At 36.5% G+C, this 27,880-nt stretch overlaps 1 protein-coding gene and 1 long non-coding RNA gene across 6 annotated transcripts in view; both read left to right on the forward strand.

Annotated features, from left to right (window-relative positions):
• PCDH9 (protocadherin 9) overlaps window positions 1-27,880 on the forward strand; it is a 737,828-nt gene that overhangs the window by 12,999 nt on the left and 696,949 nt on the right. The window lies entirely within an intron of this gene.
• LOC106902455 lies at window positions 6,378-18,825 on the forward strand. Its single transcript, XR_001414520.1, has 2 exons — window positions 6,378-17,158; window positions 17,237-18,825. It is a non-coding gene; the product is annotated as an uncharacterized LOC106902455 (long non-coding RNA).

The following is a 27,880-nucleotide window of genomic DNA, read 5'->3' on the forward strand; positions in this document are numbered from 1 at the left end:
ATGAAGAGGTCCAGCAGCTCCAGAAAGGGGTGCAGACTCATGAATTTTCATTTAAGAGAACACTTTGTTCCTATGTAGAATAAGATGCAGAACCTGAAGGGGAGTGATATTTAATCTCTGTTTTTATTAGCTTTCCATTCAATGGGGTAGGTTTTGGGAATACTGTTGTTAGGCCAGACCCTCACCTTGCGTCTTGTAATGAACGTATCTGAACATTATGGTTGCTTTAGGTGCCCAATTTGTGATTGTGGATCTAGCCTAATTTCTGTAAATGATGTTCACAAAAAGTATAATTTGTATAATTTTCAACAGTATACTTAGCTGGTAGCTCCTGTGCACATAGTACCTGATTTTACTTCTGTTGCCACTATGGTAGGATTCACCTTGTCTAACTGTATATCAAATCTAATCTGCTTCACTGGATTCATGATTTATTCCATCCTAAAGAAAAACATACTGGTTTAAACTGGTTGCTGAAGCTGATGGATACAGTTGGGCAAAATGCATCTCACACCAGTGGGATCCATACACCAGTGTATGAGTCACAGTGCATCATGCTCTTCACTACTAGAGTGAAGAGCATGATCCAGTCCAGTTTTCTCAGTGCAGTCAAGAGAAGGGTTTTCAGGGTATGTATTTCTTTGAGTAAAGGTATTACTTGAGTAGTGTACATACAGACAAAAATGCATAATGTGCACAGTTGCCTTTGGGAAAGTCTAGTTTAGATTATGGCTCAAATTCAAAGGCTCCCAAATCAGCAGAAAGACTCATAATGACTTTTTATTGAATTGTTATCTGGCCATTCGTACAGGTGTCTATTTTAGGAAGGCGGTGCAATGAAACACCGGTTACTTTGTTTTGGTGCTGTTCTGAGTGTTTCTGTTTTTCCTCAGCGCTGCGCATTCCTTGATGCATCATTCTGTGAACATCAGTAGAGAAAAGGAAAGTTGTAAACTTGATCTCTATCCTTACTCATGTCTGGCCATTTGCGTTAGAGTGTAAAAATACTTCTTTTACCTCCATGGTTTAGGTGTGTGTCTATAGCAGTATGAATTCTCAGTCACTTGTCAGATTGTTTCACTTGCACCATTTCAAAAATACAGGTCAAAGTATCAGTGAAGTGCTAGTGTTACCGGTAAGAGAATGTGAAATTGCCTTCAGTTTGTGACAACAGTACCCTGGAACGTGGATCACACTGAAGCCTGCAGCATCCAGAGCAGCAGGAGGTAGACTACCAATAGCAAAGCCCTAGCCATCTCCCACATTTTTAACAGCTGCCAGGTAAACAAAATCTGCATCTGTCTAAGGACAGTAAACCTTGCCTGTTGAAATTTAATCTCTCTCCTGTACAGGAGATGGACTTTCCTATTTGAGATTTCATCAGTTTCATTTCAGAATGCTGTTACATCTGTCAAATGTTTCAGTTTGAAATGAACGCCTGATTTTTTTCGCCTTTGTATGCTACAAGAGCACCAGGTTGTCAATCAGCAGAAATACAAAATGAGACAAGATAGGTGATCCGCTTCTATGATTGGCAATTTTTTTTATTTTTTATTTTACAACCCCTTTTTTCTTCCTCTAACTGCAATGACTTAAAAATGGCAATGCTTGTCTGTACTGTGGAAAAAGATGAGAAACATGGATACAGCAAAGGGAAGCCACCCTTGGTTCACCCCAGTCCTGTTTGTCTTGACTTCTGATAGCCATCGTTTTGAGAGTACTGGTACAGTCCCAGTGGACAATGAAACCATAGGTTTCAAACTATTGCTCTGAATTGTCTAAATGTCCATCTCATTAACAAATATTGCGTGAATGTGATTTAAATGCATTTACTTCGGTTTTTCTTCATTTTTGCTATAGAGTTAATACATTGCAATGGACCTTATGAAGTTCATAATATTTCACTGGCAGCACAGGATCACTTCTGGGTGGACTGTGTAGGCTTTCAAAGTGCCTCCAGGCAGAGGGGTGGTCCAGAACCTTCAGCAAGTAATTTGAATCTCATAACAGTTTTGGTTTTTTAATTTGCTTCCCTTGATTAGCAATCAGAACTTTTGCCTCTAAATGTGATTTTTCACACTCTGGACTAAGAAATTGGCAAAATGTCAGGTACTTTTCAAGAGAGTTTAAAAATTTTATACACTTTGTGGTTCTGTGATGTATCTATTGGTAGCATCCCTGCTGAACATCTCTGTATTTCAGTATTACTCAGCTTTGTACAAATCTAGGCTTCAGTCTTCTTCTGTGCTTTAGCAGTTGATTAAGAAATATTCTGATCTCTCACAGAGTACCAAGAAACTAATGGCTTGTGGAGTATTTTAGTCTTCAAGCTTCCATTATAAATGATACAAAAAATAGTGTAATTTGACTGATGCTTAAACACGTCTCTTTCTTTTATGAGATATTGCCAATGTCCTTTCTTGTTTCTCTTTTTAATCTCCTCTTTCATTCTCTGAGTACACTTATTTTGGTAAAGAATATGTATGAACATATTCGAAATCTGAGCTTATGCTATCACAGTAGAGGAGTGGCATATTTTGCATACAACCTGTTGTAGCACGTCCAACTCATAACCACATGTTGCTATAGGTAAGGATGTTTAATGAACCGACTGGCTTCATTAAGATTCAAAGATTTAAACCATTTGGATAGAAGGGGAAGTAAAACACTTTCTAAACTAGATAGATAGTTGCTTTGACTTTTTCCAGTGTACTTAAAAGAATCTAATTAGAATGAATTGTAGTTATTAATACAAGTCTGAGAAGAAAATCCAGACCTGCGATACGTAACACATATTGTCCCTCTGTAGCTTGGTGGCATACTAAATTTGGATTGCAAAAATCGCCAGAGGAGAAACCAGGGCCTAACTTCATAACCATGGATTTGCAGAGATGCTGGCTGGCACAGCTCCTTCTGGTTGTAATTGGGAGTGGGGGAGTAAATGTATCTGTCCCGAAGCTGCATGTCAAAATCTGAAGTATGTTTAATTTAGTGGGCTTGTGAGTACTAAAAGCTGGAATAGGATGAACAAAGACGGCTGGTTTTCTAGTGGTATGCACCTGCATTTTAACACTGACCAAATCTGATTCACTTGTAATTGATATTATATAGGCATACTAGATGTGTGTTGCAGAGGAGTGAAATTAATTTCATATGGTATAAGGACTTGTATGAATCATTTTCCTTCAGAGCAGCTAACATCTGTATTATAGACATACACAACCAAAATCCTCTGTATCTGTCTTCACCTACAATTGCTGGAGTACTGTGCACTACTGTAGTACCAACTAGCCTGCTGGATTTCACCAGTTATTTTTGTAGCCATCCAGTGTCTGTCAGAGTTAAAACAAGAAGACAAAATAATTCTTTAATATATGTTTCACTTGCTTTCTTTTTTTTCATAAGATTGTTCATACTTTTCTCACAGGTGGCATAATGCATTCACAATTTGTAATAGGTGTAGTATCTCACTGAGACTTATGATACAAAATTGATTTTGAAAACAACAGCAAAAAATGTAAATCGGAGAACACTGGAGATTGCGACTCAGTAACTGGATCGTGCTTCTTGAATTCAGCAATTTGAAAGGGAAATTGGGAAGAGAGATGGAAACATTTATGTACCTTTACATTTCAAAATGGTTAAAAGCCCGGTGTGGATGTCTGGGCTTGTAGGAAAACTTAGTCTGTTAATAAGAAAGCTGGCAGTGCTGCTGTGATATACAGAATGTCAGTGATCCTTGAGTCTGCTTGTTTAAAGCAGCATGCTGAGCACTTTTCAGTAGAGTGGTTTCATGCAATGCCTACTAAGATGCTTTGTAGATGGTGCAGATCAACTCCAGACAAAGTACTTCTTGTTGCCATTTATGATTTTTATCTGTCATAAATATGTCACAGAAGTAATTCCCAATTCAGAACTTTCATTCTCTGGAACAGTGGTGACCACATTAAAAAACATTCTGCATTCACTATCTCACACTTGGTATTTTTTAACATTTTCATGTCCTAGCGCTAAATCGAAGCCTAGCTTGTGTTCAGTATTCTGGAAGTTCATTTTGGGAAGCCTCTGGCTACTGAAGAGTGTTATATCTTACTTCCTGCTGTCCTTAGTAAAGATAGCTGGGGGTCAGGAGAGCCCTCTGCACTATGTGCTGCTGCTGCTTGCCACTGCTCATGACATTTGGAGTCTGATAGGGATGCTGTGATAGCACCTTCAATTAAAAGCCATAGGCAACAAGTGTAACAAAGAGAAGCCTTAAGACTGCTTAACATCATGCCATTGCCTCAACTAGAATAAAACCAGCATGAGAATAAATTGGCTGTGCTAGCTTAATTGTGGTCTTCACCTAAGCCCTGCCCAGGAGACCTTAGACCTAGCAGAAAACCCTAGCTGAAATATCGAGGGGCTTTTTTTGACATTGCTTAAATTTATTATATTTCCATTAGAAAACACTAACACAATTCTTTATTCCAGTTTTAAAGCCATGAGCTTTTGCTGCCTGTTTTGGGTTTTCATTACTTTTACGTGGATACAGTTACACAGATAATGAGAAACCCGTAAAACCTGCATATCACTGCATGTAACATTGCTCTGCAACTATTTACCACCTCATTAGTTTTTTCAATACCGAGGATAAGTTAGCATTCTGTCATGAAATTTGAACTGCCACCACATAGAGCTGAAGCCTATAAGCCACGGCATAATAACTTCCACAAAGTGCATTAACTCTTGCACCAGAAGATGCAATCTTGTGAACACAGAAAATTCATATGACTTTTTATATCTGTGAAGTCAATTTGTTTGACTTTTTCTCATATAAATTTTGCTGCTCTTAGAAATCTTTTAAAATACAAAGGGAGAAATTTAGTTTTTGTGTTATTCTGCAGAACTCAATTGACTGAGATAGACTTGATCTCATTTACATTTGGACTATGCTGTACACTCATTGCTCTTTAAACATGATATGCCTTTTTCTCATTTTTGTTAAGGTTTTATCTCTACTACTGGAGAAAAAAAAGCTGTGTTTTACATCAAGATTGCTATTGTGAGGTATCTGTCTAAATGTAAAATCCTTGTGGAGACAAGAAGTAGGTATTTCATACCTTGATGTAGCTGGTTGAGGTCAGCCCCGAACAATACACCTGGGGTTGATCTCAACTGGCTATGTACAGGTGAAACTACAATACCTGATCATTAGCAGGATTTTATACTGCATTACCTACTTCAGTGTAAAATCATGTTACACTGTCTTGCAATGTAAAGGTGCCTTTGAGGATATGAATTACATGTGTGCTTTTTCTAGGTCCTTTTGCCCTTCTGCAGCGATGCAAAGTGAATCTCTGCCCCACTGTCTGGCAAAACCGTACAATTTGATCATGTGACTGAAGTAAAGTCCTTGTTGGACTTCCACATTTATCCCTGATTATATTAGCAGCAGTGCCCCTAGAAGTTTGTGCCAGGCTTGCATTATCATCTGGTATAATTCCAATGCATTTCCACACCTTCTTCACTCTTGGTGCTACCGTTTTGCAAATGATGCACGATTGCATCAATGATTGCAGCTGCATACGATGGCTATAACTCAGTCATCCCCCCAAAGCAAGTAATGTGAAGCATCAAAACCAAACATTAATTTAACACAGGCCATTAAGTCGTGACGGTGATGTGCCTGTATTCAATTTTTACTTCAGTAAAACACAGTATTTTATAGGAAGCATGATCAGAATAAAACATTTCATCCATGGTCTGCTCCATCTTGACAATAAATGAGTAGCATAGGAGCAAATGTCAGTCCTTTGCAAGTGAGGTGAGCAGTCCTTAGCACGAGTTGCCTTCTCCAATATTTTTGATCTGTAGTTTAAGTCTGCCTGCTCCTAAGAATGCACTTCTCAGCGTATGTCTCCCACCACCATTAAAGTGTTTCCTGAAATAGTCCATAGGTTTGAATTGCTGTCAACCAAAGGGTTACCATTTCTTTAAAACCACCTTTAAGATTTGCTCTTTGTTTTTGGTAAGCAATCTGGATAATCAGTTGTTTTATGTTCCTTTGATGTTGTCTCATCACTTCATTTATTATCTAAACTCAATTACTTTATTCTTTTACTTTACATTTCTGAACTTTCTAGGTAATTTGCTCACCTCATATCCTGTAGAGATGCTCCACCCATCTAAGGATCCTTTCCTTCTCAAGATCCCTTTCTTTCCTTCTTCTTTCCGCCCCCAGAAACCTACCTACAAGACCATGTATTTGGTTCACAGTCAGTAGTTACTCTGTGGGAGACATTTCCCATACATATGTGATACCTGCTGGCTGCTGCTTCCAATTATGCCATATGCTGGAAAGCCGAGCTGTTGAAGTATTGTAGTCAATGTTATAATCAAACTAGTTAAGAAGGTAGCAGTATGTCTCATAAAGGGTTCTGGACATTGTCTGATTTCTGCCATAAGCAAAATACTGACAAGTCCTGCTTTGTTTTGCTGCTTTTTCAGGTGGCAAAAAGCTAGACATACATTCATTATATTGTAAAATCACAACCTTCGAGATCTTGCTGAATCTGCCCTACAGCTATTTATCACATGATTGCAGGGAATGAAAATAACATTTTTCCTTCTACTAGGAATATGTTGCTAACCTTGAGGCAAGATAGTGCATAATTTTATGTGTGCCTAGTCTTGCTGTTATATATAGACTATTTTGAGATGAATCAGTGTTATCATTTCCCAGAATTTAGCACCAGTGTTTTAGCAGAGCCAAGGAGATTTCATATACTTAGGCTCTTGGCTGCGACAGTGACCAGGGATCCCAAGTCTGAGTCACATTTACATTAATGCCATTTTATAGCGATGGAAAAAGGCCAAGAAAATGCTAATATCATTTACTCCCAAGTTAAGGGATTTTTTTGTTGAGGTTAGAGCTGCATGTAGTAATGTCTGTGTAAAAGCTATCTGAGCCCAATTCTGATTTCACATCCATTAATTTTATATTTGTGAAATTACAGCTATTTCACTGATGTTTTTGCTTGTAATCAAGAGTTTGATCTGTCTCCTCATGTCTGTGCAATAATCCCTCTTTCTTCCTCCCACAACCAACAGTCTGCAGGAGACTCAGAAATCTCTAAGACTCTTTTATTCTTTCCCGTGGCACCCATCATTCTCTTGTGGCTTCTTGAGTAATCTCTGGTTTTTAATATGAAGCATTAATTCACTTTAAATATAGCAAGAATTAGGAAAACTGGGGCTCAGTCCCTCTCCACAATTACAAGTTTAACCATCGAGTTGCCTGTCAGATGCTTTTAGAAGCGTAGCTCTACTATAGCTGTGTACCTAATATGTAGCTCTGACTTCTTGGTTTAGTTTGATCGTAGGGTGACCTGCAGTGAGCAGTTTTAAGCCCATTGAAACAGTTTTTGATACTACATGGACACTTTCTGTCATGGCCCACTTTTGAGCTACTTATGTGTTTAGACAGCATTTTTTAGGTATTGTCTAAAGTTAAATATTTCCAGAATGCAGTTTCAATGTAAAATTTTTCAATGTAAATTGAGTTTCAGTTTTTAATATTTGTGATACTTTAACATTTTAAGAACAGCAGGAAAGCATTAAATTTATAGGAAAAAAAATTGAGGGTGACAGACTACATCCATTTAATAGGAACTTGTACAGTAATGAGATAGATGTCATTATTTTCTAAGCACAAGGGACAAAGAATCACATTTTTAGTCCATGCATCTGTGGTATTTTAAGGTAGTTTAACACAACTGTGAGATGCATTATACTCAATCCCAGCCTACTGGAGCTTCAGATTATGCTGTTGCAACTTGCTGTGTGAATTTTCTTTAGGGGATCTCTAGCTGATTAAAGCTTAATAAAAAAAAAAAAAAAAACACAACAAAAAACATCAGAAAGGAAGAAGTTTGCTTTTACTCTTTTCTGGATTGGGTTATCTGTCCCAAAATATAGGTATGAAAGCAGCAGTCCACTTTTGCAGACTTAGTTGAGGCCAAAATATTGTGATAAATTCCGCAGAACATACTCGGGCACAATGCCCATTTGTTTTATTGAGAATTTTGCCTGATAAAGACCTATTTCCCCTTATCTCTGAGTTTCTTGGACAAACTGTGTTGACTCTGATCCAGTAAAGTAGAGCAAGCTTCTTAATCTGGCACATTAAATAAAAGCTCAGCTGGGAAAGGAATGCAGTATTTTGTCTTTGCATTTCAATTGAGTTGAAACTTCTTATTTTAAGCTTAGGCTGTGAGAATCATCTCCAAGCAATGTAACATCATTTGCAAAGTCAGGTGATAGGTGCGTGGACTGGATGCAAGTGGATGATGGGACACATCTTTACGATCAATAGAAACGAAAATAAATAAATGCAAAGTTCAAGCTTCCTTATTCAGTTTTTTCAAGCAACTCGGTTCTGACTTGCAGCACCCCTGCTGTTTCAAGTCGTGGACGTTTCTTTTAACACAGGCAGCGTATTATGCTAATCTGCATGCTGGGCAAAAGCCCAGTTGAGAGTAACTGAAAGTCTAAAAGAAGTTTCACTTTTGACCACATCCCTGATTTGAACCGAGATTGCTAATGTAGAAAGGCTTGCTACCTCTAGAGGTGTGGAGAGGGTCTTGCACCTCTTCCTTAAAACTCTGGTTTCCTTTTTTCCTCTCATTTTGTTTCCTTTTCTCTGGGGAAATTACTCCTATTTTTTTCCAGTGTAATAACCAAAAGAGTTGCACTTTGTATTTCTAAAACAAACCAGCAATTTTTTTCCACATGTACTGAGACTTCAATCTCTGCCAAAAATCTGAAAAGAAATCACCAACTGTTCTGTAACTCTTTAAGCAATTACCATTGAATACACACACTATGGTTCAAAATGCAATAAATACATAAAACTTCAGCAAGGAAAATCTAGCACAGATCATAAACAAGTAACTGATGCAAGTACTAACATATTTTTTGATGTTAATAAATATAAATTATGAAATATAAGTACATTGTCAGTGATCCCATGAATGATTTAGTGTATTGTCTTACCACATGGTGAATGAGGTGAGGCTGCATGTACACTAGGTGCTTGTAACCTAATTTATCTCCCAGGAATACTGAAAATACTCAGTTTAATATACAGATGTATTTGTTAAGAAGCTTACCAAAACAATATGGTGGGCTTAGACTAAGATCATACCAGAAGGTCCATCCTTCAGTTCTCTGAATCATAAGAAGAAACAGATTGTGTCAAATGGAAAGTGAGAAATGAAGTAATCTAACCAATCTGCACTTTGGCAGAGTTGTTGTAGGCTGGCTGAGGTTTCTTGCCTATTCCCAGTTAATGTAGGTATTTGACACGATGCTGAAGAGCTGACCATTTTAATTGTGAATATGGTTTCCTGGAAAGCAAAGTCTTGATAGTCTCAGGGGTGTTTTTATCAGTGACCTAGTCACACAGTGCTCCTCAGGGTCAACCATCAGGGTGAACCTACTTGAACTCTTGTTTGGGAACTGCAGTATTTAAGAGAGCCCAGAAAAAAATAGATACTTGCTTCCTTCACAGTTTTTATTGCTTTTTCTGAAGCCTTCTGTCCATGATTCCTGTTGTTCTTTGAATTCCGTGCAGGTTTTTTTATGGGGCTTGGGAACTGTCACTTTTTAGACATCTACTGATGAAAGTTTTGTGACTCCTGCTCTTTTTTGCTGAGGCTGCATACTTAGTTTTTCCATCTCTTTAAGGTGCTTTGGCTTCTCATCCTATTGCCTAACCAAAGGTAATAAGAGTATTCTTACCACTTCCTCTCTCTTGCTCAGACAGCAGACTTAATGTTTTTCACCTTTATTTCACAGGAGAATGAGCAAGTATTCCCATAAAGTATCCATTATTTGTTAGGAAGTGAATCATACGTCTGTTGCATGTTACTGGCTTGTGCTGTTGTAGGAGCAGTTAGTATTAACTATGTAGGCTTAATTAGCATATTTGGAATCTTAAACTATAAAGCTTTCCTATTTCCTAAAACAATCCTTTTAATTCTGTATAAATAAGAGCTATTTCAAACAAAACAGGCAAAATATGAAAATATAAAAAAAAAATATCCCATATATATATACATATGGGATATAATGTTGCATCACTCCTAAAGACAGTAATTTTTAAAATTTGTTTATATAATTTAGATAAATTTTGAAGTGTTTTACAATAGAGAAATATCATTATTGCTATTTCAGTGGAGGGCAAAGTGAGATACATACAAACAACATCTTAAAGGTGACACTTCTTTTCAAAGCCAAAAAAAAATCTGGATTAAAGACTATGTACATTAGATGCAGTGACCCTTATGCAGTGACCCTTATGCAGAATAATTCTTGAATTAGATATAAAATGTTGATGTTTTCAGTTTTAGAAAGCTGAGAATGCCAGCACAACATCAACAGTTATTTGCATAGTATTGTCAGGGACAACTGTTCTGGAGACAATTCAGTGAATCAGAGCTGTTTGATTAATCAAATCAAGTCTCTGTTGTAGCAATGCAAAGAGGTTATGTCTGCTGGCAATCTGATTTGAAATCAAATGTTTATGGATTAATGAACACAAGACAATTGCTTCTAAGCCTCTTTTCAAGCAAAATCTTAGGTCTTTAGAAATGTGGATAAGTAGGGAATGATTAGCCGGGTCTGACAGCACAAGTGAGAATTTATCCCCTCAAACATACACTCTTTACAATTAAAGAAAATCCAAGCAATTAAAAGCAGCCAAAATAAAGCAAAGAACAAAATTTACAAGTTGTGTTTGTTATTTTATTTGCATACGCTAATGTAAGCAAATTATAATCTCAGTTACATTATGTTCTAATTGAATGATAAACTTAACAGAGCTTTGTCATTTCCTATCAACTGAGAATCTATCTCACAACCAGGTTTTTAAAAAGCAGTCCAGGCCTCATGTTCAAATGACCCTTGCACTTTAATGTATTGAAAAAAAAATCATTCTTTCCTTCTTAGCAGTTGTTGTTCATTACATTGTCTTTAAAAACTGTGAATAATGTGCATATTATAAAGGGAAATGTGTAATCCATTTGAGCATAATAGAAAGTTCTTCTGCTTTTATAGGAATTGACTCAGAAATAATTCAGGTACAATTTTGTGTTCCCTTTGGTCTCTTTCTTCTCCAAGAAGGCGCTCTGCTTTGGTGTGATACTAAATTAGTTATATCTAAATGCCACCTTCATTTCTGCCCCCACTGAGCTTAACAGTTAATTTTCCAGGCTAGAATAAAGAAATCCTTGCTTTCATTTTTTATCCCATCCCCATGGTGCAGTAGACCAATAAGAAGCATATAGTTCTTACCGAGTTAAGAGAATAGGAGCCCTTCTCTGAAGAAAATTGGCTGGTTTTCACTCACTACATAAAAAATCATCAATTAAAAATGGAAACAGCTGGAAATGAACATCTTCCCCTTGTCAAAGGTGAATATTAAACTGCTCTTTGATTTGACTTTCCCTTTATTTGTTTTAAGATGTTCGTTGTTATTTTACAATGACTCATTTGGTAAGGTAACAGTGATAGCGTTACCTGCTTGGCCTTCTTTGGTGGAAACTGATTATGCTTAGCATTTGATTTACAATTAGCTGCACTGGCTATTCTGCACAAGATAACTGAATCTTAAATTCATAGGGGGATGAAATTTTTATCAGAACAGTTTAGAGTTAGCAAAAGACTTCCTTTAAAATATGTGGGAATTTTTCAATAGACACTAAGTGCTTTTGGAAAGCCTTCTCTTTGGCCTCATGTTAGACTCATGAAGATCACAGAGCTAAATCCAAAGGGTGTTGTCTGCTGCTTCACCTAAAAAGTCATCTGCTTTGGAGATTAGAACGCTTTGAATGGAAACATTAGCAATGGCAGTAGTCAATCTGAAAAAGAAATGAGCAAGACGTCAGCCACACTGTCTTAAAACTCTAACAAGTAGGTGCTGTTTTGTGCTAAGAGAAATTCTCCATGAACTGGCTATTTTTATCAAGATTCATACTACACATCATCTCAAAGTTGTTATTGTTTTAGTGTGTAATAGTGACTGCACCTCACATTTTTTAACTCCTTTCTTTAGTTCTATTAATATTATTTTTTTTTTAGTTTTAGTTAGCTTAGTTAGGCATAAAAATAAATCAAGCAAGGAGAGTATGATATCACTTATCGTGTCACCTTGTCACTACGCATGTGCATGTGTAGATATGTGTACATACATGCATGTGCATGTATGTACAGGATTATATATACTAATTAGTATACTGAGGATTCTGCCTTAAAGGAAAGACACAATGCTGACCCAAAGTACTTTATTTATGTTGCCTAAAGAACATGCACTGTTACATAGTTAAAGAGTCATAGGAAGGAAGTTCAAAATAATTTTCAACACCTGCAGAAAGACCAACACTGCTTCTCTTGTGACTAACCCAAAATTGCTTTACGTTTTCAAGTTGAGAAGTGAACCAAGTCCTCAGGTAGTGCTGGACAATCTCTTTGTTTATGAAAACAGCTGAGGATCTGATTTAATGACATTTGAAGATTCATTTTACAGAGTAAAATCAGATGCCAGACACTCCAATGAACTGTCTGAAAATCTAGTGCAATTGCAGTCCTAATCAATGTGAAGTTTATCCCAGGCACCTATGGCATACATATATCAGAGGTGAATATATGCTGTAGAGAAGCCTTTAGACAAAAGCACTGACAGAAGGCAGAAGGGATGAACAGTTTGTAACTGCCAGGCTCCTTAGCAGGCAGTTCCCTGACTGTATCCCTGCTGCTTACAGCGTAAATGAGAATTAAAACAGCTAGGGATGTCATTAAGACGTTAGCTAGCATGTGAAGGGAAAGAGTTTCTAACTGGAAGAGATCATGAGGTACCTCCATATGAGTACTTCGTACTCCATTTGGGTTTACTTGCATTTGAGTATTTGTTTATTGATTTGGAATTCTTCAGGATTGGAACCACGTGAATCCTTCCTCCTGTAGAAGCCGAGCAGATATTTTCTTCCAACTTTCAGTCAGGGAAACACAGTGCTGGTTTGGAGAGCGAGCTGTCAGATACCACGATTTCCACGTGTAGAGGTGTAGTACCATTGCATTGTGCTAGAAGATAAACTCCTTGTCAGGAGCATGGCTCATGCGGTCGGTCATGGCATGGTTGGGTACTTCCTATACTGATGAGATGGCCTGTCCTGAACATCTCCGTAAGCAAAATCCATGTCTAAATGTAGTTAGGGCTAATGTAAGGAGCAGTGCAGACTGGTGTGACTTGTTTTGAAGAACACGGTATCTGCTACTACTGGTATAACTTCAAGAGAGCTGCTAGGGTCAGAATTTGACAGCCAAACCTTCTATTCCAGTCAGATTTCTCTATCAGATATTGAATGTATATTGTTGCTCAGCATGCATTAAGATCTCTTAAACTAATTGCATTTGAGCCTTTTATTTTCATATAGGAAATTGCATTTTGCTAAGTGTTTTACTGTAAGAGTATCCTGCTGTTTTAAAGAGTGTTGCAAGGACACATGGCTGGTATTACTGGCGTTTCTGATTATATTTAGTATCATAAATGTTGAAGTTTGACAGTGAAATCTCAAGTATTTTTTAAACTAGTCCTAGAAAATAATTCCAGTTTGCCTTCGGTAAATAATGTGTTAAGTTTGGGTTAGGCTTCAGTAGTCACATCAACCTTAAATATGATTCATCTGCACAGATTTTTTCCACGTTATGCTCTGTGTACATCAAAAGAAACAAAACTAGCTCAGTGATCTGGAGGTAGTATGAACTACACCCATGGGTGAGTAGAATTGATTCATGCTACAGTATGCTGAGAAACCTAAGTGGTTTGTGGTGAGCATGTAGATCATGTAGTCATGTAACCGCACTCATGAATGCTATTCTAGCAGAAAGGATGAGATCTTGCTGGACTTCTGAAGGATGAGAGAGTAGTGAACATACAACACTTCCAAAAGACAAGTCAGCTCTTAGAAATAAAATGTTTCAACATGAGATAACTAAGAAGATGTTTATTTTAAGTTTTCCTCTATGTTGTGGTTGACTGTGAAGCTTTTTATTATTTTTTGTGATTTATTTGCTTATTTATTTCCTTATTTATTTTCTTTCAGAATTAAAATCTAAATATTTATTCAGGTTTTTTGGTTTTTTTGCGTTGTTTTTTTTTAAATTAAAGATTGCGGTTCGATATGTCACTGAATACAGACCCTAGTACAACTAATAAGCAAACGGCTTCACTAGACTATCAGTCACAAATTCTGGCTAGAAGCTTTTAGCTGTTACTTTTTCATGTCAGTAGTATTAAAAACCAGGGTTTACAGGTTTAAATTAATCAAGCTAATGAAAGGTTGGGTTTCTGTTTGCTTGTTTGTTTTCCTGAAAAATAGATGAATTTGACTTCTGTGTATAGGGGAAAAAAAGATACACATACTTGATTTGGGATAGAAACCCTGTGACTTTGTGCATGTGCGTGTGTATGAGAAAAAGAGGAGATCCAGACAGATTACTTCAGCAGTGTAAAAATGCTGAATTAAAAAAAGAAATGCTGGTGTTTAGAGAGGCTCGTATTTAACGAGAGCAGTCCTGGAAAGGAATACTCCCAGTAATCTCTCTTTAACAGACTCAAGTGGAAGAAAGCCAAGTTGTTCAGTTGCTCAATAGGTTCCAATCATGTGGGAGAGTTCCCAGTTGGGAGCTGAAAACTGAAAACCTGACACGCATAAGTGAATGAAGCTACCCTATGTGATGTGTTGATTTAAGGTTTTTTTCCACCTCCTTAAAAATACAGCTGGGCTTCTGCCTTTGTCTGAGTACTGAAGAGGCGATACTTTGTGAGACACAAAATTAGTTTAAAATTGACATTTTGGATGTTGGTGATAATTTATCCTGACGTTATGCCTATTGGTTGTGATTGTGACAAGCAGGCTCGATCCAAGCGGGCACTGTAAGAGCCAAATTTAATAGATGACCATTGTAATTTTCTGCCTTGCGGACAGCAGAGACTTTCCAGCCTTCCTTCACCACAACAATCAGGGATTACTAAGTAACAAGTCCACAGGACTGGGGGAGGATTGAAAGGATTAATGGAGTATGACAAAATTGCACCTGAGGGGGAAAATCTGTAGCAGTTTTTTGTATGGTGATGTGGTAGATCAGGCAAATTGGCAATTGCTACTGATCTTTACACATGCATGTCTTCAAATAAAGTGTGTGAAAGTCAAGCAAATGCAACTATGTGGCTAAGGCTGTCATAAACATTTATGTCATCAGCTGCATAAATCACTTAATACTATCGTTTTAAGTATTTCGATGATCAACTATGTTAAGCATCAGTGGATTGTAGGCACTGTACTAAATCATTTTTTTACTCTGCTATAACCTCTTATCCTGCTAAACTAAATCCTAAAAAAGATTAAAAATGTAGGGTTAGTCCAACCCTTCTCTTCAAAGATAATTAAGGAATACAGTTCCTGTTTGGGAGTAGTGTTCCAGCTTTAGAACTTAAATATATATTTTTATGTATGTATATATAAATTGGTTTGCAGTCTGCATTCATGTGCTGACCTGATGTTAAATAAACACTCTCTATCCCTTTGACAAATACTCATTTCAAAACAACAATAGCAGTCTTAGTCCCAAGTTCTTATGGGATATTAATGTATTTTTAATAAACTGTTTACCACTGTGAAACATCAGAAGTTTGTTAACAGATACTTGGTTTATTTTCACACTGGTTTAAACCAAGAATCCCACTACTGATGGCAGTGGAATTGCATGAAATATAGAAAAAAAGCGAGAAGCAAGAACAGAGCTATTCAGCTTTATTTTTAAAACTCTTAACTTCTCTTTGTAAAGTAACTTATTTATTAAACGTTGTTTATTACCGCTCTAAGAAAAATCTGAGCTTGGGAGTATTGTTTGACTTAAATGGAAGCTTTAGATTTGTGTTGTGTTCATGATAACTGAACTTAGCCTTTAGAGCACGATACTTTTCCTTTCTTCCCCCTTTGATATAACCACTTAGTCATTAGGGAAGATAGCAGCTGGTGCAAACAGTAAAACTTTTATCTCTGTAGATCTACACAAGAGAGGGAGAATTACAGAAGAAAAATCACAAACACGTTTATAAGTTGCTGTCTGAGGTCATCTCTCATGTATTGTGAATTGTTTAAGGAAACACTTCTTCGGCAGCGTTGACTGAAGGTCATGTTGTTATTTAGACTTTTTACTAGTGGAACAGCAAACGATTCATTAATTCCATTAGCCATCCTTTCTGCACACTGGGAAAAGCAAATGTAATTGTCAACTATTCCTACTGTATACTTAAGCTGTCAAGGATCCTGGAAGGCTTCAGTTATCCTCTTTGCAGATATCAAAGGAAGGGGTGGGCTATTTTGTGTTTTTAAAACAGAAATAGGGAAAAAATGTGCCACTTAATGTAAGCGAAAAGATTTCTTTTTAACCTAAAGTGACACTCTAGTACAGAAACACTGGGCAGTTTTCTGACTGGTAAAGCTTCTGGTTATTATTTTTTTAAAAAAAGAAATCTTAAAGTACAGCCTGTCAGCATGCCATTAGTGTTGTCTCTAAGCCTGTCTTGTCTCCAGGAGCCATGCCAGGGACTTCTCATTTCCCTTCCCTTTGGGTTCCCAAGGCAATTCATAGGTCTCACCCTGTGTGCTGCTGCGCGTGGTGGACAGGCGAGTGTAGCATGACTGAAGTTGGTGGGCATGCTGCACTCTTCTTGCATGGATATTAGGCAAAATCGGGGCACATATTTTTATAGCTTTTCACCATGAAGCGTCTGGTGGGTTAGTGGACAGCGAAAGTGAAAAACATCATGTGAATCTGCAAAATTATTTGCAGTTTTCCTGCTGTTAATGGGGATGACAGCTGAAAGCCTAGTCTACTACATTTAGCCTGAAAAAGCAAAAAGAGGTTCCAGGCTTAGCAGCCCAGCCAACAGTGGGTTACATCTGAACTGGGGTGTCTGCCCTCTAAGTGATCACTGCTATTAGGTAGTGTTTTGCAGAGAGTAAGTCAACTTTTTCTCCATAGAAGAGAGTTATATTGAAAAGACAGTGAGGCTCATTTTAACTACAGCGAAGTAGTCCAGGAAAAGTAGGTAAGCAAATCAGAAGAGAGTTATATTGAAGACAGTGAGGCTCATTTTAACTACAGTGAAGTAGTCCAGGAAAAGTAGGTAAGCAAATCCACAAAGGGTAGATTTTTGTCCACCCTACCCATGTTCTTAAAAGAGATAGTGTGCTCTCTTCTGCAGATCTTAATGTCCTAGACATCCTTGGTCACGGTTAAAAATCCACCGTGGGTTACTACACGTTTCAACATATTCCTTTTATTTTGGCAATAATGAATGCAAAGCTGTCTTGTCCTTTGCAATGCTTTGAGCTGTTCAGATAACACGTTGCAGAGCGGTTGGACACAAATCACATAACCCTACTGTGCTCTGTTTGAAAGGAAAGTACAACTTTTAATTCATTATTGGCTAACTAATTTTCTGGTATGCTTTTCCCACAGTTTTGAGTGACAGTCCCACACCCCCAGTACATGGTTTGTTTGATTGTGGTGCAGAGAACTTGACTTTCTCTTTAAAGATGTAATTTTACATCCTGATTGTAAAATAATTAATAATTTGGTGCTCACTCTTCGATCCTGAAAAAGGAAACACGTTTTGCATACTTCTCAAGACATAACTTTGTCACTGTGTGATGATCTTTCTTTAAAACATTAAAAACTGTGGAAAAGGAGGTCCATCTGTTAGGGAAAGTTTCGCTCTGTGTGTGATATAGTGTAATGAGTAATCATAAATGTAAAACACTTGATGTGACGATTTCCTATATAATGATTATGCAGTAGTTAGTAGCCACAGTATACTATATTACTCCTGTTATGTATTTTGGAGGTGGACACTATGGAATCATAGTATGGTTTAACTTGTATAAGTAGTATCAGTCCATCTGAGGGATACTCCTCCCCCAGGTTGAGAATTATGAATTTACAGTGTTGATTTTTTGAATCTTATGAGCCGCTACAGAGTGGAAAATATTTAAGGATAGCAGTGTATGTACTTCTATATGTTACTGAGTGTTAAAATAAGCAATCAAATGATTGTTAAATAAACTAATATATATATAATGCATTATATTTATGCAAAGAATAGCTGCAAAAATCAGGCAAAGTATTTCACTTTTATTGTAGTAATAGGCACCATTGCTATGTATTTATCTATGCATAGTTTAGGAGAGAAGAAGATGCTGTCAATGATTCTGTAATATTTTCTTCATTGTAGTGGCCATTGAGTTGAATAAGAATTCACTGATATGTATAGTAATGAATCTTTAAAACTATCATTTCTAATCAGTGTTGAACAGTGCAAACAAACAGGTGTCCTTTAAAAAATGGACCTTTGTACACTTTGAGTAAAGAACTACCTTTAAAGGATATAAAGTAGTTGTACATTCAAAATGTATTAAATTCCATTTTTCCTTTGCTATATTTTGTAAAACATTTTCATTGTAAACAGTATGCCTCTCACACATGTCAAATCAAAACTCTTTATTTTACAAATATATACCTAATGTAATTGGAAGCTTATTGCACTCTCATGCAATGTATATATTGTGACTTCAAAAAGTCTGTACTGAACTTTGCTTAAACTACTAGTATGTGGATTTCTTTCAAATTTATTTTTAATTAATGATATTAAGGATAAGATCCTTTCTAAATGTACTTTAAAGTTCACAATAAAGTTTCAGAAGTTGTTTTGTACAATGTTGAGGCTTTGTGTTGAATTTCTTGTTGGAATCTTTTTAAACTGGCACCTCGACTAAGTTCCACATTCCTCGAGTATGTGTAAATCTATGTTTAACATTATCATGATTTAAATCAGATGTGCCATATCACAAAATACAGTAACTCCATTTACTTAAGAGCTGTCTGTTAAATTAGGGATTGCTGCTGCATTGAACACAGCATCTCCTGGCACTTTCGTAGTTTTTGGTGGAGATTCAATCTGGGTACAAGAAACTCTCTGTATTGGAATTGAAGGGTGAGATAAAAAGTATACTGTATTTTGTGTATCAGCTTAATCCACAAGACAATATGGAAAGAGTTGGATTAAATATTGGGGTGAACAGACAAAAATGTGTTTATTTTAGAATATCTAAAAATCTTGTCTATAGCTCCCAATAGAAACAAAAAATAAATATGACAATATTGGAGAAAGATGCAGTGGTACAGTATGGAGTCAAATCTATTGCAAGCTTCTATTTTTATTCTCTGTCTTTTTTAAACACTATTTGATTATTAGATGATTCAGTAGTTATTGAGGGAAAAATATTGGTGGCCTCAATGGGGAATTTGCCCGAGTAAAGAGGTAATTAAGCTCTGTAGAGCTTGGAATAATGATTATTTTTTATTTCTGTCCTTCCCCATCTGGAAAAAAAGTGACAATTGTTTTGCTCAGAAACAGAAGTTTCTATTTAGCTATATGTTTAGTAGTGACTGTAAAGGTTAAGGAAGATGATGGTATAATTTTTCTTTTGATGATAAAATAGTTTATGGCCCATGAAATTTACTACTATTTAGCTGTTTACTTAACCAAGAGAGGATTAAGCTTTTAATTTTATGGGTGAAATTTTAAAAAACATTTAGTATTGTCCCATTGATGTCACTATGAAAATTGCTAGTGCTACAGTTTTAGGTCAATGGTGTACATGTTTGACAACCGCATATGACATACTGTATTATCATGAGATTGTAATTTTTGAAGATGCTTTCACTGGCACTGTAGATCTGCATATTTGAAAAAAAATATAGCTTGATAGTTCCCATTCAGAAATCCCAATATAGCTCCTTAACTATAGTTAGCTAGATTTTTTGCACATTAAAAATGTAATTCTGATGTCAAGTAAATCTGATTTGAGAATGAGGTAGAAATATATATGTCTTTCAAAATCCCCTATTTAGCTAGTCTGTTTAAATAGGTAAAACTCTTCCAGAAATTATTTCCCACTGCAAAGCTTCAACTAAGGTCCAAGGCAAAATTAGACCTAATTATCTTAATGGCAGATAATACTCAGCTGAATACTTTACTTACGAAGTGCCTTAAATTTAATGGTGCTATTCCTACAGAAAATCAGATCTTTCTTTTCGAGTGACTCCTTCATAAAAGACTGAAGAACAGTTCGGAATTGTCTTCGAAAAAGAATCTGAAATTCAGGCTCTAAAGAGAGCCCTCAGATCTCTAAAGAGATAGATAATTTCACCATACTCAGCTATTTTTTTCAGTCTTTAATAACATTTATCTCATTAAAGATCTGCTATAGGGCTAACTCAACACTCAAGTACAGTGAAGTACTGATACTCCAAATGAGAGAACCATTTTCACTTTTAATTCTGGAAATGGGAGTGGATGTTCAAGTATTCTCATGTGAGGAAACACTGATGACCAAAAAGAGGTAGGATCATGGGTTTTTTTGCAAATATAGAAAGAAACCAGAAAAAATACACCAACATTAATGCACAATAGAATAAACAAAACACTCGTTGTCATCAGGAATGAATGTCGGCACACTGTCTGTTGCCTGGCTTGATGCTAGTCATCGCCTGCTCGCCTTTGAGGTATTTGAGGTCCATAATTGTCTCTTGATGTATGACTTTGTGTCTTTTTGCTAAGGTTCCCATCTTCGCCTTCTCCATTATGAATTATGAATCTTTTAATTGCAATACTACTGCCAAAGTTAAGTGATTAGCCTAATTTAGAACCTGATTGTGTAACCCAGGCTCATGTTAGCTGGCAGCCAAGTCTGCGAGCGGCCCTGTTAGTTTCAATATTGCACAGTGCACTTGTAAGTGCTCGCTGGCGTGCCAGGGGTTGTGTCATCCACTGCTGAATAGGTGGATTCCCCTGTGCAGAATCTGACTTCAGCCAAGGTTGAGGGCTCCTGCATTCATTTTTACATAATTTGATCTCAAGTGACAGAAAAATGATCCCTGGTGTCCATAAGCAGAAGTCCCATCCTGAGTTTCATTTTATAAATTTTTATAATACTGTAATATCTTGGTAAAAGGGTGGTAATAAAAATGTGTAGTTGAAATAGGGTATGGTAACTTCCTCAAGTCGGACAGACTTCTTGTATCAGGATTTTTTTTGAGCTCTACACAATCAGACAGATGAGCTCCAGTTTCTATGCCAGTTACTCATACTAAATACCATACACCAACATAAATCTTAGTTCAATGAGAACCAGATTCTAGTCCCTCCTCCCAGAAAAAAAGAGATAGATGGGAGCTAGCTTTAGCAGGAGGTGGGGTAGGATGAACTAAAATCTCTTCACTTATGGCCATCATCAAAGGAAAAAAGAAAAACATATTTTATTATGAACCCAGGGGAATAATTCAATTTAGTTTTTGAACATAGATAAACTCAAAAACAATACCCTACATGAAAAGCTCTAAATTGAATCTTATTTTGATCTTCCAGACATTACATTTTTTTGGGTTGTTGCAGGTTTTTGTGTATCAAGTGATACGATCAGTCTGTGAAGATGGATTAGCAATCCATTAGATCTTAAAAGGCATTTAACAGTCAGACTCAGTTATTTCTATACGCATGTATTTATTTCAACTGCATTTTCTTAATAGAAGAAATTATTTTGCTGATGAAGTTTCAGGAAGTGCTCCAGCACCTTTACTTTGCAGCTTTCTTGAAGAAAGAAGAAATTTTCCAAGAGCCAGTATCTAAGTACCTGATAAGACCCTGCTTCATAAGAAAGGGAAAAAAATGTTTTTATCTTTGAAAAAGGCTTCCTTCCCCTAGGTTTTTGATGAGGAGCAGATTTGCTGGAGGAACTTGTTCAATTTCATTCTTGCATATTCACTTTGCATTTAATACAAAATGTTTTCTTGCTTGCAACATGAAGCAAGGATCTTGTCACCGCACTGCAAAGGGAAAATACATAGTGGGCTTGGCATTCCCTGACAATATGCTTTCATTAAAACTTTAAAATGTAAATGTATGGAGAAACGCCTGTCTTACCCCATCACGGAGCTTCACAGCTATTGCATTCATTGCCACTAGTATGTGGCAGAGTTGTTCTTTCTTCTTTTTATAGCTTGTTTCCCTTGTAAATGAAACTATATACAGCGAGTTACATTTGGGAGTGAATGTTTTGCCAACCTTAGTTAATTAATAGGAGTCTTAGCTCCAGCTCTGTTAGATCATTAGCAGTTTAAATTAGTAACTAATGGTTAACAGATTTCTAACACTGCAATTTTTCTCCCCCCAAGTTCTTTCTCAAACTTCTTTCCAGCACTATTTTCAGGTCACTACTCAATGTCTTATCAAAAGGAGTGGGTGGATTAGAATTCAGATACATGAGAAATGTGAAATGGAAATTGCTCAGTACTGCTTTGACTATGGCCAGAAATATGTTAATTAAAAACAGTGGAGAACATAATCCTTTTCTGAATCCAAATGGCTATGACAGTTCCTACAGTTGGGAGACATGGGGCATGCTTTAACCAGTTACAAAGCTATTTAGATGGATCAGAAAATACAGTGTAGAAAGATTATACCAGTGAATCCAATTCCAGAAGTGTCACATCATCCCTCCTTTTGCTTTTAGTTTCTTATTTTAATGTTAAATACTTGAAACACAATCTATCATTTGGAACATATGTTAATTACAAAATAACGTAAGAGATCATTTTGCTGTCAGAAGCATTACTTTTTCGGTCTGATAGTACACAGCAATATGCCTGACAATAGCATTATCAGTGGCTTGGAAAGCTTTTTTTTGCTTCAGCTTCTTCAAACTAGCCTTTCCAAAGGCTTGTTCAGAGCTCACGGCGACAAGTCTCGTCTCATGCCAGAAAAGGACACGTTCCTTAGTAAGAGAGGGTGATCACAGAGGCCAGTTGCAGAACCTATCCTAGGGTATTTTTCCTTCGTTAACAGGGATGTCACTTCTCTGTGCTTTGTAGCAGATAGCGGTGGAAGGAGCTGGACTTGTGCGTGCTTCAAGACAGGTCTAGGAGACACCATTTTACAACCAGTACACTTGGTATTTCTCTCCATCTCTACTTTTAAACCATGGTTGTAAACCAATTCTTTTTGCAATTGACATGCTTCTTTTTACAGAAGTCTCTGATAGGTGTTTTACGGCTGTGTGGTACCATACCTTCATACCACAGGGGTACAGAAAGAAAGCTGCCACGGTGTTAAGTCTCCATGCACCTTTGTGGTTTTATGCTTTATTTTAAAAGGTCTCTTGACAAGACTTTTTTGTGGGTATGTTTTGTTGCACAATTTTTTCTCTTTTCTTACGCTGGCCTAGTCTTTCCAGACTTGCAAAATTATTGATTTTTTTTTCTTTCTAATTTCTTAGTTAGTCTCTTTTGCTGATATAGCTCTATTTCAGGATGACACAGTATTATCTTGTTGGAAGCAAATGTTGACATCATCTAGAGTTATACCTTTAAAAATGGAAATAGTATACTACTGTTCTGATCCAAATCACTATACAAATACCATTGTAAACAGCTTTGCTATAGACCATGACAAGAAATTAGGTAGTCTGTCTTTGTAAGTGTGACAAAAATGTCAAGCTACAGTAAAAATAAATGGAAAATCAGCATTATTTAAGAGAAAAAAATAGTTCACTCTCATATCCAAAAATAGCTTGCTGCCAAAAGCAAATACTTCACTTAAGTAAAGGCTTCAAGCCTTCTTTAAACAGACCTATTTTAAGGATTCTAAGAAAAAAAAAATTAAAAATTTAGAATTATCAATAAAAATACAAGCTTCACTAAGAAAAATAACTTTTAAAAACCCTCTTAAATATTTTCTCTAAAGAACTGGTGACACAAAATGCTATGTAAAAGGAACAGTTTCTGAGAAATAAATGCTGTTCTCTAGTATTATCAGCTGCCTGCTTCTGCAATTATCGTGGATTAAATTCATCTGACTGAATGATCTAATCACCTAGACACCTTTTATAGTTAGTGGAGAGTAGCAAACAATTTGGTGGTTTGATTGATCTAATTTCACCCTGAAGTAGGTGTCCAAAATCAGTCCTGTGAATTTAACTGTATGTGTTAAGTAGCGTATGTGTAGACATAAACCCTGTAGAGATTTAAAGTTAGATGAGGTCAGGTTTTTTAAACCTCCTATTTCTTTGAGTATTCTATCTAAGTATTTTCAGCCTCAATATTTCTCTGTCCAAGCCTGTGTGTTCAATATATAGAATAAAAGTAATTACTTGCAATACACTTCATTTAGAAATGTGTAAGGAATAGAATTAAATGGAGCTGAATGTTTTCAGTGATGGCTGGCCGAAGCCTTGATATTCATTGTGATTGCAGTACCTTAAAAAAAAGTGTAAAGTGATGATCCTAGCATTTTAGTTATTCTTTAACAGTAATGTAAAGTGATATATGTGTTTTTATACCGATTGACCACTTAAGGATAAGTGATTTTTATGTTGGTCTTTATCTCCTTTAAAATAGGTGAAGGAGTTAATTCTTAGGACATTTTTAAGAGCAAAGCCTCTTAGCACCAACTACTTTGACCTATTTTTCTTATTAAAAAACAAACAAAAAAAAAGCATTAAAAATAAATTTTATCCTGAAAAGTGGCTCTTTTACCTTTGTCATCTGCAATCATTGTCTTGCAGCCACCTGCGTCTGACTCATGTCTAGCTTACTCTATAAATTGGTATTTTTCTAACGGCCAGCCCAGGAAACTCAAATCTGAATGACAGGCTGGAATTCTTTCTTTCTTATGCATCATCAACAGTTATATATGAGTCAGACTAAATTGCCCAATCACGTTTATGTGCTTTTCTCATTCTCTGAGAAATTTGCATCTCTGTAAGGGTTTCCCCACAGATTTCTTTTGTTTACTTTTTCTGAATGTGCAGGATTTGCTTCATTATTAAGCCCTAGATATTGTGACTGGGATGGAAGAAGCTTTACTGAAATATTTCTGGAATTTTCTTCCAAGTTTCACCTTACTGGAACATCACTCCAGAGGGTATGGATTTTTATTTGTGAACCTCAGTGGCAGCGCCGGCCTGTCCAAGCCCCATCTCCATAACACCTTAAGGCACTTAACACCTTAGGTCTAGCTGGTTTATTTAGGTGTCAGAGATGCTGGGGACAGGGCTCTCTTGCTGTCGATATTACAGCTTCGAATCCACTGCTTCCATTCTTTTTGTCTCTAGGGTGAAGATGAGGATTTTAGCTTTTGATGACAGCAACAATAACCATAATGATAAAAAAATGAAAAAGGGAAGAGAAAAACAATTTCAAGCATACATTCTGAAGGAGAGATCAACAAACCTATGGATACATAATTTCAAAGACCTATAGATTTTCAATAAATGCACTAGCAAAATATTTATTTCACAGCATGATATGATCAACAGCCTGGAATTTATAAAAGACTCTGAGCTCTCAATCCATTCGATTTTTTTCCAGCTGTTCTGCCTTTGGGAGCAGTGGAGCAGTCTGGAAAAGACTGCAGCAGATGAATCCAGAGACTCCTTTAGGAACATAGCAATGAGCAAAATATATCAGCGTTTCTCTACTGACAATATGCAGTAGGTGATCTTTTTCAAAACTCTGTTACTCACACAGTATTAAAAAGACATACAAAAGCTTAGCATGCCCATGGGGCCTGAGAGTCAGATTACTTCTCTCAGTGAGTTCGCATCCATAAGTTAAGGGCTGTATTCTGGATGTTAGCTTTGTTGGTATAATAAAGTCTCATAAAAGAGAAATATATAAAACTAGATCCATTACCATGGAAATAGTGAAAGGTCATTTCCATGGAAACCATGGGAAGCTCTCATACTATAATTTTGAAGAAGCCTGTCTTTGAAGCTACAATGCATTTATACAATGAGCCTTGTTCTAAATGAAATTAAATCTCTACATGTAAAGTGATAGACATTTTGAAAATTCTAACAGTACAGCCAATTGCTGGAAATGGAATGTAAATCAAAGCCAGATGTGTTACTCATTTTGGCTATGGGAAAGCTGTTGGGTATCTTTTTGTGCCTCGTCTTGTAAATAGCAGAGCTTTTTTACTGAGAACAGTAACCTTTTAGGATTCAGGACTGAGGTTTCTGTTTTCCATGGCTTCCTTTCCCGTCTAAGCCAGATGCCAGAACTTCAGCCTCAGGAGAATGCTTTCTAGTATGTATGTATATATTTGTAATTTGAGAGCTCATTCAGGCACAGTGATGAGACAATTTGCAAAGATCTACCTTTATGAAGAAATTCTATAAAATTAGTACAAAGAACAGGGTTCCGTAGAAATGTCTGTGAAATCCAAAGCTATTTTACCCTGATTTTTTGTTCCTTATTATCCATCACCACAGTCTTTTGAGATTTTTCTTCAGACAGTCCTGTAGGTAGTTCTTTTTAGAGACTTTGAATAACACATCATAACAACTAAACAGACAATCAGCCTATAGATATTGTAAAAAAGTCATATCTGAATAAAAAGTTCCCCAGTGTGATTTTTTTTTTATAAGAGAGAATTTACAGTTTCTATAGTGCAAGTATGGAGAGGTAGATGGAAAAAGAACACAAAAGTATTTAAAGGCGTTTTTTTATGATACTGGAACACACATACACCTGTCTTGCGTGTGGATTTCCAAGCAAATATGAAGTTTGCTTGCAAAATTTTTGAAAGTTTGCTAAACTAGCTTTAAAAAGTAATTCAACTTCAGGATCCTCAAGCACTGGAGAGTAAGAACCCTTACTTAAAATAATTTACATAAAATCATAATGAAGTTTGGAGTCAGACTGCTTTATTTTTCTCTTATCTCATCAGAATAACTGAAGCAGAAGTCAGGGCATCTACTTTTATGTACCTGCTTTAGATTTGAAACAGCAGTAAGCTTTTAGACATCCTACTCCCCAGGGTTGCCTATGAAGTCAATGGGAAGAGTTAGTGATATCTAAGGTTAGGCAGACTCTTCACTACAGGTCCTGCCCACAGAGGTATTTAGGAGTCTATGCCCCATTAAAATCATTGGAGTGCAGTCACTTAAATGTCTCCTCCAGTCTGACTATGCAGTTACTTGATTACAGAGGAAGCCTGGTGTTGCAGTCTGGGAGGGCCATCTGAATCATCCTTTATCTTAGAAATAACAGTAGTTATAGGGCAGTGGCTGCACTTTTCTAGGAGAAGCTCTGGATACTATCCATATTTTCTTTATTGTCAGGATTTCAAAATGCTTTCCAAATGCTAAACCTTTCATCTTTCTATGTTCGAGGGATCAGAAGTGTTAAGGCCAGCATTTCTAAGTTTCCTCTAATTTGATGAAGGTTTATCAGTACTCATTTTGTAAAAGCTTGGACCTGACTTCAGTCTGAGAGTCTAGGGGTCTAGGACAGAGAGTTCTTGCTGAAAATAGTGTCTGCTAGCATCTGCATTAACTGAAAATCAATTTAAGTTGTTTATTAGAAGTTTTTTACAATTTACAGATGGGAAGGAAGAAGTGATGTACTGATCTAATGCACGGGTCACTACAAATAAGGTTTTCCTGATTTGACATCCTGACTTTCAAGGTGCAGTTAAACTGAAAGAGATAAATTAAAACATTGTGAGTTTTCTGCATTATTTGTCATGTCAAGGGGACAACCTTGGTTGGAGTCATCATATAGTTTGTCACAAATTGTAGTGCAGCCATGCACTTCAGGCTTTGAAATTGGAGATTTTTCAATCAAAACATTTGCATTTTTTTAAAAATAATATTCAGTGAGGCAATTGGAATGCAAGGTCTTGCCAAGAACCAGCTGGTGTCATTAA

The sequence above is a fragment of the Calidris pugnax genome, unplaced genomic scaffold, assembly GCF_001431845.1.
Source record: "Calidris pugnax isolate Ruff unplaced genomic scaffold, ASM143184v1 scaffold20, whole genome shotgun sequence".
Taxonomy (NCBI): Eukaryota; Metazoa; Chordata; class Aves; order Charadriiformes; family Scolopacidae; genus Calidris; species Calidris pugnax.